Genomic DNA, 21,338 nt, shown 5'->3' with positions numbered 1-21,338 from the left:
TTGGAACTCTCTCCCTTTCAACATTAGTAATGAAACCTCACACTCCCAATTCAAGAAACTTTTAAAAACCTGGTTATTCAACAAGTTCTGAGACCACTGATTGAACCAGGAACACACTAGTAGGTCTCCCTGGATTTCATTTATGTATATATTTGCTCTCCATACCACTGTCCATTCTTGCAATGTACATATGTTCTGTTCTTTTCCATGTATTTTAACACTGTATGAAGTATGTATTTCTCTTCCATGAAACCAGCAAGATACACTTCCCTCCTGTAACTTGCGCTGTGACACCTACGGGTTTGGGCACAGAAACAAATGTAATAAATAAAATAAATTGAAATGAGAAGCTTGCTCAAAACAATTGAATTGGCCTCCTCATCTATTGAAACACTGATGGCAACAATATAATCCGAAGGATCAAGGTCCAGTTGATCCAGATTCTACCCCACTCAGTACAAGAGTGACTTTGTCCAATTTATGCTTACCCTGAAGCTTATCCCAAAGTTCTCCATTTCCTCTATCATCACCAGAAAGGTTTGTTTTGGATGGTGCATATATAAAAGAAAATTGTTTGCATACAAATCTAATACTTGGGGAAAAAAAGTGGATATTGACAGACCCAGAGGATCAAAATTCTCTCCAAATTGTTTCCACAGCGGTTCCAGTGCTAATGCAAATAATACTGTGTTGCAACTCCTTTTCTATTGGATATATTTCTACATCTGGCCATTGGTTTCAAACATAGTAATTTGAGCCATTCCATTGGTGACGGCACACATCTAAACCTTTGCAAAGCTTGGAACAAGTTACTTACCTTTCTCCAGCATAGGTCTGGCATGGATTCACATGCTCATGAATATTCCCCGTCGTGAGGCTGGGAATCCTTTGTAAGAAGAAAAACAGTTTCACTTTCACTTACAAACTGTATTTCTCCTCTAAACCAATCACTGTCCTCTGGGTCATACTGCCCCATCCAATGACAGTCCTCTTCCTAAGCCCCTCCTCTGGCAGCCATCTTCACATTTGGGAATCACGTAAAGTGGCAGTATGACCAAGAACAGCCGCAGAGGGGACGGAGGAAGGGTTTGCATGTGAATCCATGCCAGACCCATGCTGGAGAACAATAGTTACAGGTAAGTAACTTGTTCCTTCTCCAGCATGGGGTCTAGCATGAATTCCCATGCTCATGAATAACGAATACACAGCAGTACAACATTACACAACCACAAGAGGTGGCAAGGCTCAACAGTAGCAACTAACTCTTACCTCTGGAACAGACTAACCTCAAGTGAACAGGTTGCATAGCACTTCTTGGCCGACTCTGGACTGCTTCCCGGAATCCCTGCCGACGTAGTAGAACTTCGTGAAGGTGTGAGTGGACCTCCATGTAGCAGCCCTGCAGATGTCCAGCAGGAGCACACCAGCCAGGAACGCTGTCGTCACATCAATCTCTCTGGTGGAGTGGGCTCTCGGACAGCCGGGCAGCGGTCTGTTCCCCAACCGATGACAGTGCATGATGCAGTCGGAGAGACAATTTGAGATGGAAGCCTTGGACAGGGCTGTCCCATGGTTCACAGGACCAAAGTTCACAAACAGTTGTGAAGTTTTAAGAAAACTCTTAGTGCTTGCCACATAGAACTTCAGGGCATGAGCAACGTCCAGTCAGTGCTAGGCCCTTTCAGCCGGTGACAAAGGTTTTGGGAAAAACACAGGCAATAACAAAGGTTTGTTGAGGTGGAATTTCGACGGAACCTTCGGCATGAAAGAGAGCTGTGTCCGCAGCACCACCCTCGATTCGCGGAAAGTCGGGTATGGCTGTTTAGAGAATAGGGCATGTATCTCACCCACCCTTCTGGCAGAGGTGATGGCCAAAAGGAAAGCCACTTTATACAAGAGGAACTTGAAAGGGGCCTGATGGGGGCCCCCCCTTCCCATGAGTCTCGTCAGCACGACATTTGAGTCGGAGCCTTCACCGGCGGGAAAAATCAAAATAGTCATTTTGAGGAATTCCTTGACGAGTCGATGAGACCAAAGTGAAGACCTCCCTGGTGACCGGGTGTAGCGGAAGCCGCCAGATGTACTTTGAGGCGTACGCTTCCACTTGTAACTGTAGCACTTCAAAGTCGACGATGCCCTGTCCTTGGAGACGACTTCCCTGCAGTCCGCCAGCAACACGTATCCTCCAAACTCTAGGGCTGCAAGAGCTAAGCCCTCAGGTTGAGCAATCCTCGGCAGGATTGCACCTCCTTCGCTGGCAAGAAGATCCAGGGCCAATGGCAACTTGATTGGAGAAGACACGGACAGGCTGAGAAGGTCCCGAAACCAAATCTACCTCGGCCATGCCGGGGCAATGAGCATCATCCTGCACTGGCACTGTCTGAGTGTATTGAGGACTCGTAGCAGGAGCGCCAACAGAGGAAACTCGTACAGAAACATCCCTTTCCACAGTAAGAACGTGTCCTCCAGGCTCCACGGTTGGTGGAATGTGCTGGCAAACTTCTGCCATCTAGAGTTAGCCGCCGTCGCAAACAGATCGATCTGGGGCCTGCTCCACTTGGCGAAGATGTGGTACACCTGGTCCTGCCAAAGTTCCCACTCGTGGCAGGAGCGCAATTTCCCGCTGAGGGAATCCACGATGGTGTTCTTGACTCCCGCTAGGTGAAGGACGAGGAACCTGTCTTGTCCGACGGGCCAGCGCCATAAGTCCTGCGCTTCCTTGGAGAGTGCTGGGGATCGAGTGCCCCCTTGTTTCCCGATGTAGAACATCATGGTGGTGTTGTCCATGAAGATCCTCACCACCTTGCCCTTCAGAGACGGAAGGAATGACTTGAGGGTCCAGAACACTGCCCGTAGCTCCAGGATGTTCATATGGAGATCCTGGTCCTCGGCAGCCACAGGCCTCTGGCATGCAGACGTCCGGTGTTGGCTCCCCAGCCTTCCAGGGAAGCATCCGTGGTGACCGTTTCCTGGAATGGAGGGTTCGGAAACCCTGTGCCCCGGGCAATGTTGGAGCTGACACCCCGCCACCTTATCTCCCGACGGAACTAGTCGTCCAGAGTGATCTTGTCTGCGAAGTTTCCGGACACTTTTACCCAGCGAGCATTCAGGAAGAGATTGTATCTGTAACCTGCCGAGCAACAACTTGATGGACCGCACCGTGGCCGTCTTCATGGACAACAGCCGCTGCACCTTCCCTTGAATGGCTGCTACCCTCTCCTCCAAGTGATGCTAGGCATGACACTGTATTGAGTCTGGCCCCCAAGAACAGCACGTTCTGCGGTGGTGTCAAGCAGGACTTTGGATAATTGATGGAGAATCCCAGATCCATCAGCAGCTTGACGGGCATCTCCGTGTGTCCGACTGCCAACTCTCGCGAGCTGGCCCGATTGAGCCAGTTGCCGAGATACAGGTATACGTGAATCCCTCGTAGACACAGATGGGCCGCCACTGGTGCAGGCACTTTGTGAACACTCAGGGGGCTGACTTCAAGCCGAAGGGTAGGGCATTGAACTGGTAGTGCTGTCCCTGCACTACGAAACATAGAAACTTCCGGTGTATCCTGTGAAAGGGGACAGGGAAGTAGTCGTCCTCCAGGTCCAGCGAGGTCAAGAAATCCGCCCCCATCTCAGTTGGCCGAGCATGTGCTGCAACGGGACCATCCGGAATTTCTGAGACTTGAGGTACTTGTTCAAACGCCATAGGTCTAGAATGGGCCTCTAGTCCTGGCCGCCTTTGTTACCAAGAAGTATCTGGAATAGACACCGGAGCCCTGAGTTGCTGGGGAACCAGCTCTATCACCCGTTTTCGTAGCATGGCCCGTACCTCCTCCAAGAGCGGAGGGATGTACTGCTCCTGACGGGCCACTGGAGGGTTCCGCAGAAACCTGTGCTGAAATTAAAGGATATGTCCTTGTGCGAGAGCGTCGAGCACCCATCTGTCGGTGGTGATCTTTTTTTTTTTAAGCCTTTATTTTTGATTTTTAGATCAAACATAATACAACTTCACACCCACATTAGGGTGGACTTAACTTGCGCCAAATCTCACTCCCCCCGGCCTCCCCCTCCCTCCCCCCGACATCCCACCCTATAGTTCAGTGTCTACGATGGTACGTATTGCACCGTTCCAATCCAATGTCCCAGGGAGATGTAAGCACTAGGCCAGACGATCTGCCGGAATAGGGCCTCATTTTTTAATTAGAGTTTACTGGGGAGGGAGGGGCTTCCTCAGCTTCGTTCATCAGGAAGAGTACCAGGGGGCCCCAGATGTCTGGTGGACGGGCATGTAGGGGCAATAGTTTAACAAAGTCTGTTTCTACATCTTGGCAGTACAGGATGTCTTTGCGCCAAGCAGTGACAGTAGGGAGGGGACCTCGGCTCCAGGCCATGGCAACTCTCCTACGGGCAAGAGTTAGCAGCAGACCAGCCAGTTTCCTTATTGGTGCTGATAGTAGCTTTGTCATTCCGAGCAGGGCTGCTGTCTGGGCAGGCTGTAAAGCTTCCCCTACAATTGCGGCTGTTGTCTGCAGCACTTAGCTCCAGAATAGGGATAGTTTGGGGAAGTCCCATGCGAGATGGGCAAAGTCAGCTGAGGGTGTCCCACATCTTTCACATTTTGCAGATGCTTCAGGATGATGTTTATTCGCTTTTACCGGCGTGTAGTAGGTTTGGTGAAGGTAATTACAATGGATTAACTTAAGGCGGGAGTTGAGAGCTATCTTCTGCGTTTGTCTCAGAATGTAGGTCCAGTCTTCCTCTGGGATGATTATGCGTAGGGACTTTTCCCATCTGGTTTTTGCGCGGGTGTTGTTGGTGGTTGTGTCGGTGATAATAGATTTGTAGATCTGCGATACCAGTCTACCTTCTCCCTGTGCTTGTATTGTTTGTTTGTTTGTTTATTCATTTGTTAAGCGCACCAGACTCGTAAGTAAAAGGGCGCAATGACAAGGAAATGCAAGGCTTACATGATTACACAGGTTACAGACAGGATATATACAATATGAACAATAGGACTGTGGCTAGTTTGCATGAATGCGGGAAATATACAATATGAACAGTAGGGCTGTGGCAGTATAGTATGATTACAGGATATATATATACAATATGAACAATAAGGCTGGATCAAAGGTCCATGCACTAGGATATAAAACTTATATGAGTACACATGCATGGGCAGCAGTATTTACATAAAGAGAGAGTATAGCAAGGTATACTGTTTCTTGATTGCAGGATAGTGTCCTCAGGGAAGGGTGAAGGGTAACTAAGGATTGGTGGCAGTGATATGCTTTATTAAGTTTTTCCTGAAGAGTGGATATGGTTGGTCAGCTCTTAACTCCTGGGGCAGTGAGTTCCAGCTTCTGGCTGCCTTAACAGTGAAGCTGTTGCCCCCGATGGTAGTCAGTTTGTATTTGGGGATATTTAGGCAGTTAGTGTTCCCCATTCTAGTGGGTCTGAGAGAAGTTCTTCTCTGAAGTTTGTCTATGAGGTAACTGGGGGCCGCGTTGTTCAAAGCTTTGTGTGTCAGAGAGAGTGTTTTTAGAAGTATTTTATTGGATGTGGAGAGCCATTTGTGTTGATGTCTCAAGGCAGAGATGTGGGTTTTCTTATTTATGCCAAGGGCTGCTCTTAAGGCATTATTCTGTAGCGTTTGGAGTTTATTAGTGGTGGATTTGTTAGCCCCAATGTAAAGGGCATTGCAATAGTCGATTCTAGAGAGTATAAGAGCTCTAGCCAGGATCAGACAGCTATAGTCTGAGAGGAATGGTTTACCAGCTCTAAGAAGTTTGCATGTGTAAGCCGTAGACGAGGTAAGGGATTTGACCTGTTTGTCAAAGGATAGTGTGGAGTCCAAGTAGAATCCCAGGGTTTTTACTTCCTTGGAGACTTTGATGGTGTTGCCGTCAATATTGAAGGAAGAGTAATCTTGACCTAGTTTTTTAATATTGGCCTGCGAACCCAATATTATTAGTTCAGTCTTATCATCGTTCAAGCATAGGCCGTGTGTGGCCATCCATGCTTGGATAAGGTAAATTTTGTTCACTAGGCCCGTGTCCGCACTGTAATCCCCAGAAAGTGGTAGGAGAATCTGAGTATCATCTGCATAGTTAGTGTAGGTGACACCCAGCTGGTCCAGATCGTCGAACAATGGCTTAGTGAAGATGTTATATAGGGTGGGCGAGACGCAGGATCCTTGCGGAACGCCGCATAGGATGGGTGTAGGCTCGGCAGATGCTGAGGAGGAGAAGACTCATGGTCCTCTCACTCAGGAAGGACTCGATCCACTTGATAGATTCCGTGGAGAAGTGAGCTGCAGAGTCAAGGTGCCGACATAAGACCTTGTGGTTGACCAGGTCGAAAGCAGCGGAAAGGTCGAGTAGGAGCAGGAGTACCGTCCTTCCTTTGTCTCTTAGTTCGTCTATCTGGGACTTAAGGTCGATTAAGGCAGTCTCAGTTCCGTGCATTGGACGGAAGCCGGATTGTCTGTTGCCCAGGAGTTTGTGCAGTTCTAAATGCTTCTGTATTTGAGTGTAGGCGGCTTTATCCAGTATTTTTAGTAAAAATGGGACCGTGGTAATAGGTCGATAGTTAGTGGGAATGAGGGGATCAAGTGTCTGTTTCTTGAGGAGTGGTAGCACCCAGGATTGCTTGAGGTTGGCAGGTAGAGTACCTGTAGCAAAAGAGGCATTTATCAGTTTGGTTATAAATGGGGAGAGTTCTCTAGCAGCGTCTTTTATTAGCTGTGCAGGGCAGATGTCCCCTTTACAGTTTGAGGGTTTTAAAGATAGGATGATGTTTTTACCTCTAGGACGGACATTTTTGAGAAGTGGAATGTGGCATTGTGTGCCGGTGGTGGCTCATTGGGCTGGAGAATGTTAGGCAGGTGCTGTAAGTTTAGAGCCTTCTTTTTTAATTGGATTTTGTTCTGAAGTGTATCGATTTTATGCTCTAAGGCTTGTTGTATGTCAGTACACCAGGATTTGTCCTTGGTGCAGACGTCCGGGGTAGCAATAGGGGACTCTAGTTCTTTGAGTATGCAGAAGAGTTCCTTCATGCTTGAGTTTGAGCAAGCAATGCGTTGGTCATATGAGTTACGTTTTGCTTGGCAGATTTCCTTTTTGTAGAGTGAGGAGAGTACAGTTAATTTGGCTTTATTCTCGCTAGATGGGCATCGTCTCCAGTTTGTTTCACTTTTGTTCTTTAGGGTGCGAAGGTCTTTGAGTTGTGGGGTGAACCATTTGTTTAGGTGGGCTATGGGTTTGCTCGGTCTGAGTTTGATAGGAGCAATTTTATCCAGAGTGGTAAGCATAATATTGTTGAATTCCTGAACTAGGCCGCTGGGGTCGAGATTATCAGACAGTGTATTGAGAGTAGGCAGTATGGCGGGGATGATTTTTTCTACCGTAATACTTTTATTACTTCTGGTTAGGCATGGTGGCGCTCGTGGTCGGACCAGTGGAGTGGGTCTGACAGTGGATAAGAGAAAGGAGATCAAAGAATGATCTGTCCATGCTAAAGGCAGGATGGATGTGATAGTGGCAGAGCAGTTGAGGTCGGCTACCCAGTCCAGTATTCTCCCTTTTATGTGGGTGGGTGTAGAGACTTTTTGAGTAAGTCCTAGTGCTTTGATCGTATTGGCTATTTCTGTGGCATTTTTGTCTGTTTGGTCGTTGAATCCTAAGTTGAAATCGCCTAATATAAGTAGTTGGGTGGAGGGTTTCAGGTTGTTCATGATTATATTATGCAAGTCTTCCTCGAAGGTACCAAGAAGGCCAGGTGGTCTGTATATGAGGTGTATGTTAATGGATTGTGACTCATTAATCTGCATTTTGGTGGTGAGGGATTCGCATGATTGTAGAGATTGGGTGGGGGCTAGTCTGAGACCAAGAGCCGTTTTAGAGATGATAGCGATGCCGCCTCCTCATGTATTATCACGGTCTTGTCTGAGAATGGTGTAGTCGTCTGGGACAGCTAACATGATGGTAGGTCCTGCTGCAGTATGGAGCCACGTTTCCGTGATTGCGAGAAAATCCAGGTTCCCTTCTGTGATTAAGTCGGCAATATCCGTAGCGTGAGCGACTAGTGATCTAGCATTAAGGAGCGCTCCCTTGAGAGGGGGGTCCTCGGGAGTTTTGTTGACTCGGATGGGTTTGTCAGTGGTAGTGCAAGCTTTGGGATGGAGGTTATTAAGCTGGAGGGTGTTCTCATTCGAGGTAAATGTTTGAGTAGGCCGTTTGGGATGGCTAGGCATTCGTGAGCTAGGTTTGTAATTGGTTTTGAGGTTGGAGGCCGGAAGGGTTCTTCTCAATGGTTCATGTAATTTGGTTAGTCTTGCGCGGAGTCTGTTGTTTCTATTAGGAGTGGTACAAGGAAGGGAGGCATATAGTATTGTTTCTTGGGCCTTGCAGAATGTGGGGGGCTTAAGTTGCATATCGTTAGTAGTGAGTTGGCTTAAGTTTGAAGTAGGTATTGGTGACTGAGTAATGTGGATGTGACTGCTGAGGACCGATTGTGTGAATGTAGCCATGATGCAGAGGGCTAATGCTAGGTGTGGCATCCTTCCAGTTCTAGGAGAGAGCTGTCTAATGGCGACCATAGGGCACAACACAGGGTTCAGCATAGGTTAAATGTGGTCTATTGGCGACCATAAGGCACAACACAGGGCACAATATAGGTTAAATGTGGTCTATTGGCGACCATAGGCACAACACAGGGTTCAGCATAGGTTAAATGTGGTCTAATGGCGACCATAGGGCACAACACAGGGCACAATATAGGTTAAATGTGGTCTATTGGCGACCATAGGCACAACACAGGGTTCAGCATAGGTTAAATGTGGTCTAATGGCGACCATAGGGCACAATATAGGTTAAATGTGGTCTAATGGCGACCATAGGCACAACACAGGGTTCAGCATAGGTTAAATGTGGTCTAATGGCGACCATAGGGCACAATATAGGTTAAATGTGGTCTAATGGCGACCATAGGCCCAACACAGGGTTCAGCATAGGTTAAATGTGGTCTAATGGCGACCATAGGGTATTGTGTTATGTAGTAATTGCCAGGTCTATGGCTGGCGTGGGAAGTCAGGCAGGAGAGCTTGCAGGGTGTATCGGGTTCTGAAGTAGATGAATATGTCAAGTGCAGTATTGCTGCCTCTCTGTTTGTCTTGCTGTGGAGTTATAAAGCTGTCCTCGAAGAAATCTCCCAGGGTATTTATATGCAATTTTTCAACCCATTGGTGGAAAACTTTCTCAGATATCAGCGGCACCTCTGGTATGAACTTGGTGGGGAGAAGGGGTGAGTAAGGCGTTTGCACTCCATATTTTTGGGTGAGTATTTTCCAGATCTTGTACGTCGAGAGCATTGCGTTCATAGTATTGTTGGGGACCGGGGTCTGGCTCAGGATGACAGCACTCAACAGGTTGGGTGTCGCCAGGGCCCGCTCCACTTGCACGTGGGGTCTGACTGCTTGTATGGCATACCAATGGCTGAGGAACTGTGCTTTTGCCGCCCAGAAGTATTTCTCCAGATCTGGAAGGGCCAGCCCTCCGCTTGCCACCGGAAGACACAATGTTGAGTGTGCCACTCTGGCTGCTTTGCCTGCCCACAGTAGCTCGAGGACCAAGCTTTTCAGTCTATTCAGGTAGGATTGCAGTAGTAGTATGGGAATGTTGGTGAGTGAATAAATACAGGAGCTTTGGCAATATCACCATCTTAACCAGGGAGGCTCTTCCCCATAGAGTTAATGGCAGGGTCTTCCATTGTGCCACTTTTTCCTGCAAGGATTTGGTGACCTCTTCATAATTGTCTCGGAACACCTCTTGATGGGTTAGCGCCATCTGTATCCCCAAGTACCGGACCTTGGATACTTTCCATGTGAACTGAAAGTCGTCTGTAAACGGCTTGGTCGACGGGGGTCAGTGGGAATATGAAGGATTTTGACTGGTTGATCTTTAACCCTGAGGCTGCTCTGAATTTAATGACTTCCCTCATCACAGGGTTCAGGTTTTCTGCGGGGTCGCGTACGAACAACGCCACGTCGTCCGCTTAAAAAGGGATATGATGAGCTTGTGTGGTCCTATGATGAGTCCTCTGAGTTGTCGTCGTTCCCTTAGGTTGGAAGCTAGGGGCTCCATTACCAGGGCAAAGAACAACGCTGATAGCGGGCAACCCTGTCTGGTTCCGCGTTGTAGTTCCACAGGGGCTGATTTTGCTGTTCCCACAATGATGTTAGCCTGCGGTTTGGTGTATAACAAGAACACTAGTTTGATAAATCGGGCTCCCAGTGCCATCCTGGTGAGCACTGCGAACAGGAAAGGCCACTCTACTGAATCAAATGCCTTTTCGGCATCGAGAAGGACTGCGATTGCTTGCTGTGAGGGGTCCAGCGCTTCGATGACGCCGAACAGTCTTCTGATACAGAGGGTCGTATTGCGGCCGGGAATGAACCCTGCTTGGTCTGCAAGCACCAGGGCTGGCATCAGTGACATCACCCTGTTTGCAAGTACCTTTGCTAGAATTTTGTTGTCGAGGTTAAGCAGGGAGATGGGACGGTAGGAAGCGCATTCCTCTGGAGGCTTGCCGGGTTTATGTAAGAGGATAGTGTTGGCTTCACAAATGGATTGGGGGAGGGTCTTCTTTTCGAGCGCCTCTTCACATACTGCCGCTAGGAGGGGGGCAAGGGTATTAGCAAATGCTTTATAAAATTCCCCCGTTAGGCCATCCGGTCCAGGAGCTTTGGAGCTCGGGAGGGTCTTGATGGCCTCGATCTCCTCTTGCGTGATCATTTCATCGAGTGGTTCTCGCAGTTGGCTCTCGACCCAACACAGCTCCGTGTCTTCTAGGTACTCCAGTGGGAAATTTGAATCACTGTTATGCTTTGTGCTGTAGAGGTCTTTGTAGAAGAGCCTAAATTCCTCTGCCATCCCTTCATCTGTGTGAATTAGCTCACCCTGCTTGGAGCGTATACCTTCTATAGGAGGCAGCTTGTTGTCTGCTCTTACCAAGTTTGCTAAGAGATCTCCAGGCTTTTGGCCTTCGCAATACTGTCTGATTTGGTTGTTACGGGTTAGAAATTTTACTTCACGCTCTGCTGTGCTGTTAACTTCTGTAGTTCCTCTTTTAAGGCAGCTTTTATTTTGGGGTCGCCTGTGCTTGTGATTTGCCGTTCAAGGTCCTTTAGGTGTTCTTCGCTAGTTGCCAACTCACGCCTGATGAGTTGGAGGATGCCATTTTCCTTGGTGAGGCAGAATCCTCCTGTAAAACATTTCAGCGCTTCCCAGACTGTGCCGGGGGAGGGGACTGACCCAATGTTGACTTCCAGGAACGTGGTGATTTCCTCCCTCAGTTCGGCCGCGAATACCTCATCTTGCATGGAGCCAATTTTGAAACGCCAGCGCTGTAGTGGGGATTTGGGATTGGCTGGATTGAGATTGAGGCTTATTGGGGAGTGATCGGATAGAGTTCTTGGGAGGATGTGGCATGAGTCACTTACCAGCGGGCCCTGTGCCGAGATGAATAGGTAATCGATCCTGGAGCTCGTGTTGTGCACCGCCGAGTGAAAGGTGTAGTCTTGCCGCTCTCCAATGGATGATCTCCATGCGTCCTTCAGGTCAAATGCCATGCATATTTATTTGAAGGCTAGCTTTGGACATGGGCTGTGGTGTAGTCCGTGATCTGTCCCTCGCCGGGTCGAGCACTGTATTCAAATCTCCCCCCCAAATTATGGTTGTCTGGGCCTGGGCGGAGAGATGGGTTAATACCCAACCAAAGTTGTCGTGGCCGTCTGTGTTGGGTGCATAGGAGTTGACAAGGGTTATTTTATGGGCAGCTACAGTGCCACTTACTAGAATAACTCTGCATTCAGCGTCTTTTCCGGAGTGGATTAGCCGGAAGTTGGTTCTCCTGTGGATAAGGATAGCGACTCCTCTGGAGTAGGACAAATATGAGAATTACCTGTGGCAACCGCAACTTCTGGCCCAGAGGTGCTCTTTCCCCGGGAGTAGATGCGTTTCTTGGAGCATGGCTACGTCAAACTCATGCCTTCTCAGGAACTGCAGGATTTTCCTGGTTTTAGCCGGGATGTTACCACCTCTTATGTTCCATGTTAAGACTTAGAATGGAGCGAGTTAAAGAGTCCATTGGATCTCGTTTTGTTCGTGTTAGCCGATGATGCTGAGGCTAGTTTTGGTCCTGCGACTTGGTCGTCGCATAAGGGGTCATTTGCTGGATGGCGCGGCGGCTTTGATGGGGTGATGAGGGCTGAAGGGTCGGAGGGAGGTGTCGAATGAGTGGCGCAATTCCCTCTCGTTTCCCAATATAACACCTGTCCACGGGCAACCCCCAACTGGCCCGTTGAGTAACTTAAGTGGGGTGCGGACTGCATTGATGCGGATCTGTCACCTAGATCCCCGCTTTTTTGTAAAACCTTGAACTGGTGAACAAACTTTTGCTGTGCGTGGGGCACTAGGGGCCTCCCAAGTTGTGGGTCCCCGGAGGTTCTCATTTCAGCGGAGGTGTAAGCTTAGATAAGAGGAGTTATCTTCCCACCTACCTGGGATCAGCTTAGCAGACGGGATTCTGTGTGCCCTTTCCACCACGAAAAGGCGTGATAGGGCCTCCTGCCCAAACAGCGTGGTGCACAGTGACTCGACAAAGTCTTCCATTTTCGTTTGGTGGTGGTGTTCCCTCACTCCGACAATTTTAATGTTGTTGCGTCACGAACGGCTCTCCAAATCTTTAAACCGGGCATTCGTTACCTTCATTTGTGATTCAAGTTTAGCCTCTCTGGTCGTCAGTAAACTCGTGCCGTCATCTAGATTGGACACGCATTGTTCTACATCAGTGAGGCGTTCTGAGTGGGTGTCCAGACGGTGTTGCAGGAGATCAACCTTGGAGGAGAGGCCGTCCATCTTGTTGTTCAGGCTCCCTATTCCTGCCTTCAGATCTAGCAGAAGTTCCTTGATATCGGTGGAGCCTGACTCATCGTTGCTATGCTGCGGAATGACCCATGGAGGATCTGGTTCTTCCTGCATTCTGGGGGTTTTGGCGGCTGACCCGGAGTCGAAATTCAGCCTCCTCTGTGACTTATCAGTCTTCCGCATTTTCCAGTGACTGGGCGGGAGTCCGCACTAAGCTTTCTGGGGCTTGTGTATTCCACTGGGGACCTTGGCTGGCTTATGCACCGTGGGTGACGTGAGCGCCGTGAGCTGGGTATTAGGGACCAGTGCAGTGTTATTTCCGCCCTCTTTTTGTTTTTGTTTTTTAATTTTATGGCGGCCTGTTAAGTCTCTCACTGTCCAGGTCTCCTGTTCCCCCTCTGAACGGGATGAAGGGGCGGAAATTCGACTTTTGAGGCAGTAGCGTGCCAGAGGATTTTCTGACTGGAGTGTTACAGTCTTTAGGCTTAGATGTATGCCTCCCTCGCTATGTCCTGGGGGTTAGGGGAGTGCTGCCCAGTGAATTAGCTTGCAGTCTAGTGGGCAGGTTGGCTGGGGTGTGTATTGATGGCTGGCAGCAGCGCTATTATCTGAGCAGGATATCATCTGGGCTCATGTAGCATGCGCCGTACCTTTAATACCCTGGTATCCTCATTGATGGAGCCGCGGGCTCCCTCTAATTCATTCTGTGTGCTTCTTCGTGGTGTGATACGGGAGTTTGCTGGGTCTCTGACAGCTCTCCCCAACGATCGGCGCCGTAGGCGGGTGTCTTCCTCTGCCAGGGACGAGTCGGCTGCGGCGGTCCGGCCCGACTCCAGGCAGTGCCTAAGCCCAGCGCTTCGCCGCTCGCTCTCACACTGCTGGGCTCCCGGCCGCCTCCCGGGGCGCTCTGCGGTCGCCCGAGGGGCGCGGCAACCGTGCCCGTAGCTCGGGGGGGCCGGCAGCCACACGCCGCGAGCAGCGCCATAGGACCCACCGATCCGGGCGCACTCGTGGGCGGCTCTTCTTTGGGCTCGCTGACTGGGTGGGGGGCTGCCTCGTCTCTCCCGGCCTTCGCCGCACCTGGCGCCGAGGCTGAGCGCGAGTGCCCGGATTTTGACAGGGCCTCTTAGCGGGCCCCGGGGCTCACGTGTGTGGATGGATTTCTGGGGCTCCGGAACGGCGATTTTCGCCAGAATTTCGCCGTTCAGCAGGGGATTAGGTAGGCAACAGGAATATTGCTCGGTCAGGGCGGGAGGTAGCTGAAACTAACAGGATTCTGCAGGATTCATTCCGGGTAGCACAGAGCTCACATGGAAGCGGCCATCTTGGATGGCCCTCTAGCGCCCTCTCCAGTGATCTTTACGCACTTGCTGACCAACCTCGTCAGCCGGCCACCGTGGGGTGCCCGGGTGGGGGCCCGATGTCTTTAAGGCTTGCTTTGGCGCTGGCGCTCTGCCGGCAACGCTGTCCTCCTCCACCGTAGGCCTGGGAACGGCCTCTGTGGGCTTCCTGGGTCATGGATCTGGAAGGCTGATGGTTTGATGAGAAGAAACCTTTCGAAGACCTGCCCAACTTTTCTCTGGAGGAGCGAAAGGAAGAGTGGTGCTTCTGGAGGGTGCCTGGGGAACGGGCTTCTCTGTATCTGTCTGGATGGCCTGTAGGGACTTGTAGACTACCTTCCCGAAAAGGTGATCTCTGTCGAAAGCCATTTCCAGTACTTTCGTTTGAACAGCCTGGCCTTCATCCAGCCTTGGAGACTAAGGCAGACACTGTTCCCACCCCTCTGCCGGAACCCCGTGTTGGCAATGTCCAGCGCCACTGTGATCCAACGCTACCTTCTCCCTCCTGGAAGAGGACGATCAGAACTCCAAAATCAGACCCAGCTTGTACCACAGCTCCCTGTCGTATCTGGCTAGGATCACCAGTGCGTTGGCCGCCTTGATGGAGATGCTGTGGTTTAAATCACTTTCCTCCCCATGTTGTCCATCTTCTTACCCTCGCTGTCCGGAGGGACTGAAGACTATGAGGATGGGTTAGATGAGTTTTCTTGCAGTTGCCAAAACCACTGAATCGGGTGATGGTTGCGACCTCAGGCACTTGGGTGCTGATTCCGGTACCCGGTACTTCTTCTCCAACCTATCCCGCTTGGCCGGAGCTGTGCAAGGTTATTCAAGAGGGCCAGGCCCTCCTCCCACACATCTTTCAGGAGGGGCACCGCCATGATGGTCTTCCTATTGGCCTCACGCTTCCTGGTTTCTTCGGGCACAAGCTGGAACAGCTCAGAGGCTCTGGCGATCATGGAAAGGAATAACCCCACCCCGTCCGGTGGGGATGCACTAGGCTGTGGGGGAAGCGCTGCCTGCTCCAATGATGTTGTCCGTCGTCATGGACATATCCGTCCCCCGTACCCGTGTCTGAGTGTTCTGGGGGAGAAGGTGCATGGCGTGGATGTGGAGGCTGAAATGGGGGCATCGGACTGCGCTTCCTCGTCTTTGTCAGCCGTTGGTCGGGGGCCTTGGGACCACTGGAATAGGCCCTTGTGGCATCCTCTTATGGATATCCGATACCAAGCTGTAGTGCGTTGATAGGATTTCCAGAGACGCATCCCCCTTGGCCGCCAGTGTGAGTGTATGCCCCCCCCCACCCCCTCCCCTTGGTCACCAGTGTGAGTGAATGCCGCCCACCCCCTGCCCCCTGGTTGCCAGTGAGAGTGAATACACCCGTACGTCTCAAACTCCCCCTGCTGCCCCCTGTATGTCTTACCCCCCCACCACCCGCGCTCTGTTGAACCGAGGGATGCAACCACAGCTGCAGGGTGACCCCCACCAGTGCAATCTCCGCAGCACGGGCTGACGCAGGAGCGCGTCCTCGCTGACCTGGAGGGAGAGCAGGCAGGCATAAAGACAAATGCAAGGTGAGGAGGGGGTGAGGAACAGCCCTCTTTCTCCCCGGGGTGAGACTGGGGGCCCGCTCTGGCCAACTGTGGGAAGGGACTCACACCTAGGCTATCAGTGGAACCCAGATGGAGGGGGGAAAAAGACTGTGCAGTGAGTCATTGGGGGAACGCCTGAGCCGGGGATCCTCAGTCTCTGTGGCTGTGGTCACCTAACAGGGTCACCCCCCCCCCCCCAGGGGGAACATTGGGTAACACCACAGAGGATTACACGGAAGGAAGGGTGCAGGGCAAAAAACAGCAGCCTGAGACCCAAGAGACTACATGAGAAGCTACATGATGCCCAGTGGACAATGGATCTTAGAATGCAGCTAACCAGGAGAAACGCAGCTAGTCACAACTGCGGGGCAGGAGGCAAATAACAGAGGGAACAAATGGAAAGAGAACCTCCTACCCGAGACCCACGGGAGGCGCACCAGGAATATCCACAGCTCACCAACATCTACCAGGCCATTACTTGAACAGATTCTAACCTGGAAGTGTAATGGCTTGTCTCCCCCAGTTTGGACCACACGACTACCGCGTCCCAAGAGGCTACCTTGTGCCCAAAGATCTAAAGTCCTGCAACCATCTGGAGACACTCAAGCAAAACCATCTCGAGAGACAACACCAAAAACTATGATCCCCTATTGACGGAGCACAACAGCCTTCCACTAACACAAAGGCAATGCCCCCCAACCCCTCCCCTTTGTCACAGCGTGAGTGCATGCCCCCACCCCCTCCCCTTGGTCGCCAGTTGGAGTGCATGCCCCCCTCCCCCTCCTCTTGGTCACCAGTGGGAGTGCATGCCCCCCTCCCCCTTGCCTCAGTACGAGTGCATGACCCCACCCCCTCCCCTTGGTCGCCAGTGTGAGTGAATGCCCCCCCACCCCCTCCCCTTGGTCACAGCGTGAGTGAATGCTCCCCACCCCCACCCCCTGGTCTCAGCATGAATGAATTCCCTCCACCCCCTCCCCTTGGCCGCCAGTGTGAGTGCATGCCCCCCGCCCCCTCCCCCTGGTCGCCAGTGTGAGTGAATGCCCCCGTACCTCTCAAACTCCCCCTGCATGTCTTACCCTCCCTCCCACCCACCCCACCTCTCCCCCCTTCATGTCCCCACTCTCCACCCCCCCGCCCATGTTGGTCCCCACCCCCTTCACCTACCCCCTAGTCGTTCCTTCCTCCCTTCTCCTCCCACCCCAGTAAGTGTATGTAGTTGCCCGCCATTCCTTGTGCCCAAAGATCTAAAGTCCTGCAACCATCTGGAGACACTCAAGCAAAACCATCTCGAGAGACAACACCAAAAACTATGATCCCCTATTGACGGAGCACAACAGCCTTCCACTAACACAAAGGCAATGCCCCCCAACCCCTCCCCTTTGTCACAGCGTGAGTGCATGCCCCCACCCCCTCCCCTTGGTCGCCAGTGTGAGTGCATGCCCCCCTCCCCCTCCTCTTGGTCACCAGTGGGAGTGCATGCCCCCCTCCCCCTTGCCTCAGTACGAGTGCATGACCCCACCCCCTCCCCTTGGTCGCCAGTGTGAGTGAATGCCCCCCCCCACCCCCTCCCCTTGGTCACAGCGTGAGTGAATGCTCCCCACCCCCACCCCCTGGTCTCAGCATGAATGAATTCCCTCCACCCCCTCCCCTTGGCCGCCAGTGTGAGTGCATGCCCCCCGCCCCCTCCCCCTGGTCGCCAGTGTGAGTGAATGCCCCCGTACCTCTCAAACTCCCCCTGCTGCCCCCTGTATGTCTTACCCTCCCTCCCACCCACCCCACCTCTCCCCCCTTCATGTCCCCACTCTCCACCCCCCCGCCCATGTTGGTCCCCACCCCCTTCACCTACCCCCTAGTCGTTCCTTCCTCCCTTCTCCTCCCACCCCAGTAAGTGTATGTAGTTGCCCGCCATTCCTTGAGATTTGCTCTAGGCTAGTGCCCGTTGATTTAAACATATGTAATAGTATGCACTTGCCACCGTCCAATAAAGGACTGGCCCCATGCTGTTCTATGTATGAAACCAACCACGCACCTATCTGTAGTTTCTCTCCTATGTATCTGTGCCGTCACCACGCACTTGCCCATTGAACATGACCACGCATTCATGAGATACTGCCACCATTCAACCCTTAGGTAGCACTAATGTATGCATACTATTCTTGACCCCGCAACGGTTTGTAGCTGCCGCCATGCAACATGTGGCTGGCACCATGCTCTTGCCCACCGAAGCTGACCTTGCAACTTTATGTAGCTGCCGCCGTGTAAGATGTGGCTGGCACCATATACTTGCCCACCAATCTATGTAATCACTGTTATGCTCTTACTGTAATTGTCTGAAGCTATCTTCTATGTATGTATGCATTCTAACTGCACTTTTGTAACTAAGCAACCATTCTTAACAGCGCCACGATGCTCGAGGGCAGTGGGCGCTTTACATGTCTTACCCCGCCAACCCCTTCTCTCCCCCCTTCATGTCCCCAATCTCCACCCCCCGCCTGCCCATGTTTGTCCCCACCCCCTTCACCTACCCCCTAGTTGTTCCTTCCTCCCTTCTCCTCCCACCCCAGTAAGTGTATGTAGTTGGCCGCCATTTCATGAGATTTGCTCTAGGCTAGTGCCCGTTGATTTAAACATATGTAATAGTATGCACTTGCCACCGTCCAATAAAGGACTGGCCCCATGCTGTTCTATGTATGAAACCAACCACGCACCTATCTGTAGTTTCTCTCCTATGTATCTGTGCCGTCACCACGCACTTGCCCATTGAACATGACCACGCATTCATGAGATTCTGCCACCATTCAACCCTTAGGTAGCACTAATGTATGCATACTATTCTTGACCCCGCAACTGTTTGTAGCTGCCGTTGTGTAAGATGTGGCAGGCACCATATACCTGCCCACCATTCTATGTAATCACCTTTATGCTCTTACTGTAATTGTCTGAAGCTATCATCTATGTATGTATGCCTTCTAACTGCACTTATGTAACTAAGAAAGCATTCTTAACAGCGCCACGATGCTTGAGGGCAGTGGGCGTTTTACAAATTAAAATAAATAAATAATTAACTCAGCATCCTCCTCCACGTCCTTGTGGACCGTAAGTAGGGGTGCGAGTAGGGTCTCTAGGTCCCAATCATCTGTGGACAAAATGTCTATGGCTTGGGCCACGATCTGAAACTGATCCGGGCCTCCCTGCCCTCCCCGCCTCTTTTGTCCACCCTAAAGGGCTGGAACTGGGTTCTGAGACGGTGTCCCCTTCGCCGGCGTGCCGGCAGACGTTGTCACCATGGCGACCTTGTGCCTCGGATGGAGGGATACCTTCAACGCTGGAGCGCTACCCTCTCAGGGACAGCCCCTTTAGCCTTTGAGAGAGCAGCCGCTATGAGCTCTAGCGTAAAAGATTTATCCAGTGCCGCCTGGGCCTTCTTGTTCAGCTCAGCCGTCTTCTCCTCCGTCCTCGGCTTCTCAGGCTTCTCCCGCAGCTTAGCCGAGCTGGATGACTTTCTGTTCGAGGAGGAGCTCGATTGCCGGCTGGCAATGGAGGCGGAATGTGATGTTGATCGCGCCCTGTCTGCCATGGGACCCACTTCAGCAGTGACCCCGGTGGACCCAGACTTGCGGTGCTTGGCCTGATCTTGGGCCCCCAAGGATGAGGCACCCTCACAGGGCTTAGGAGACCGCTCCTCTGACTGACCAGCCTTGGGTGAGTCATGCCCCTGCTCGGAGCATGGGGCAGAGGACTTGGCGTTCAGCCACGCCGCCAGTCTGTTGTGCCTGTCCATCATCTTCTTGGAGAAGCTGTGGCATATCTCCTTCCTTGTGGTCCGGATGCAGGCAGTAGAGGCATTTCAGGTGCTTGTCCTCCACTGACATTTCGAAGCCCGCACTTATAGCGGGACTTTCCTTGCTTCCTTCTCCTACGTCATGGTCAGAGGGCACGAAGTAGGCATGATGGCCTTCTGGAACCTTTGACGATCTTATCCCTTGAGGGGCACTGAAATTCACTGACAACGGATCTGCGCTGTCGGCAGATGGAGAGAAGAGCACATGGGCTCTTTTGGAACAAAAATAGAACCTTTTTCCATCGAAAAAGAACGAAAAAACAGAAGTAGCTTGCAGAGCAAACCAGAGGACTCCCAACACTGAAGCGTGTGGTAAAAATCTGACGATGGCTGCAAGAGGAGGGGCTTAAGGAGAGGACTGTCATTGGATGGGGCAGTATGACCCAGAGGACAGTGATTGGTTTAGAGGAGAAATACAGTTTGTAAGCGAAAGTGAAACAGTTTTTCTTTTTATTGAGGATTCCCAGCCTGACGACGGGGAATGTTCATGAGCATGTGAATCTATGCCAGACACCATGCTGGAGAAGAAAGAGATACTTCAAGTTTAAGGGATCACATACTTTTTGGCAACCAAATTCGCCATCAACATGGCTTCCTCTGTAGTCTGATTATATTGCAAAACAGTAAATAGTCTTTGGGGTTTCATCCTGGTATTTCTCTATAAAACTGCACACGTGGATATTGAGTAGAACATATATCCCCCGTTGGACATGCTGTGTTATTATTCCAATGTTGTGTTCTGTCAGAACAGTCCCCCGCCTCCAAATTCACCTTTGCCTCCTAAATTTAGAGAGTCATGTAGACTTAAGAAAATACTGTTGATCCATTCGCACTGTCACATCCACTCCTTTCATGGATGCGACCAATTTAAACCCTTTCTTTCTATACATCAACCATGGTAACATTATCCCAGGCTTATCAGTTTCCTTATGTTGATGTATTGGGTACTTTGCGTTGTCAAATCTTGCCAGGGTATTCTCTACTTTAGCACATGCCTTTATTCTTTTTTAATCCAGAGCCGGAATTCAGCCGGTTTTCTCCAGGTGCTCACTTCCCTGAAACCCCTCTGGTTCTTAATGCTCCAATAATTACCCCCCAAGAGAGAGTTCCGCACCCCAGATACTAACGCCATAAATTCCCCTCTCATAAAGAGTTTGATAGCCTCCCACACCACTCAACTGCCTCATCCCCATTTTTTTTTTCAGCGAGTTATTTATTATTCTCCCTTAGATATTCCCTCATAGCAAGTCACTCTATATTGCAATATTCTATCTCTAATCCTGAACACATTGTATCTGGTTATGTCTCCAATTTCAATGCAGAGTGGAAATAGTCATAAAGAGCGCTTACAGCAGCCCATGTACAAGTCTGGCCGCCATGTTTTTCTACTGCCAAAATCTGCAGGCTTGAGCATGTATTCCAAGTTGTAGCATCATTACATTGGCTGCTGATGTGAAGTTATATCACTTTATAAAACCTGCATCTGTTGCATACAACTCAGCACATAACAGCCCTCACAGAAGGTAAAGTGATATTTGTGCACAAAACTGAGATTACTATATTTTTTCTCCATGGTTGTGCCAAAATTCAAGAAGGCCAGACTGAGTGGGAAATGCTTCTCTCTGGTGGCCACAAACAAAATGTAA

General features: G+C 50.8%; 1 protein-coding gene across 2 annotated transcripts in view; it reads right to left on the bottom strand.

Moving 5' to 3' along the window:
- TEPSIN (TEPSIN adaptor related protein complex 4 accessory protein) overlaps window positions 1–21,338 on the bottom strand; it is a 389,886-nt gene that overhangs the window by 123,183 nt on the left and 245,365 nt on the right. The window lies entirely within an intron of this gene.

The sequence above is a fragment of the Ambystoma mexicanum genome, chromosome 3q (assembly GCF_040938575.1).
Source record: "Ambystoma mexicanum isolate Mex_15411 chromosome 3q, UKY_AmexF1_1, whole genome shotgun sequence".
In the NCBI taxonomy this organism is placed as follows: Eukaryota; Metazoa; Chordata; class Amphibia; order Caudata; family Ambystomatidae; genus Ambystoma; species Ambystoma mexicanum.
This window is presented reverse-complemented; position numbering and strand designations above follow the sequence as displayed.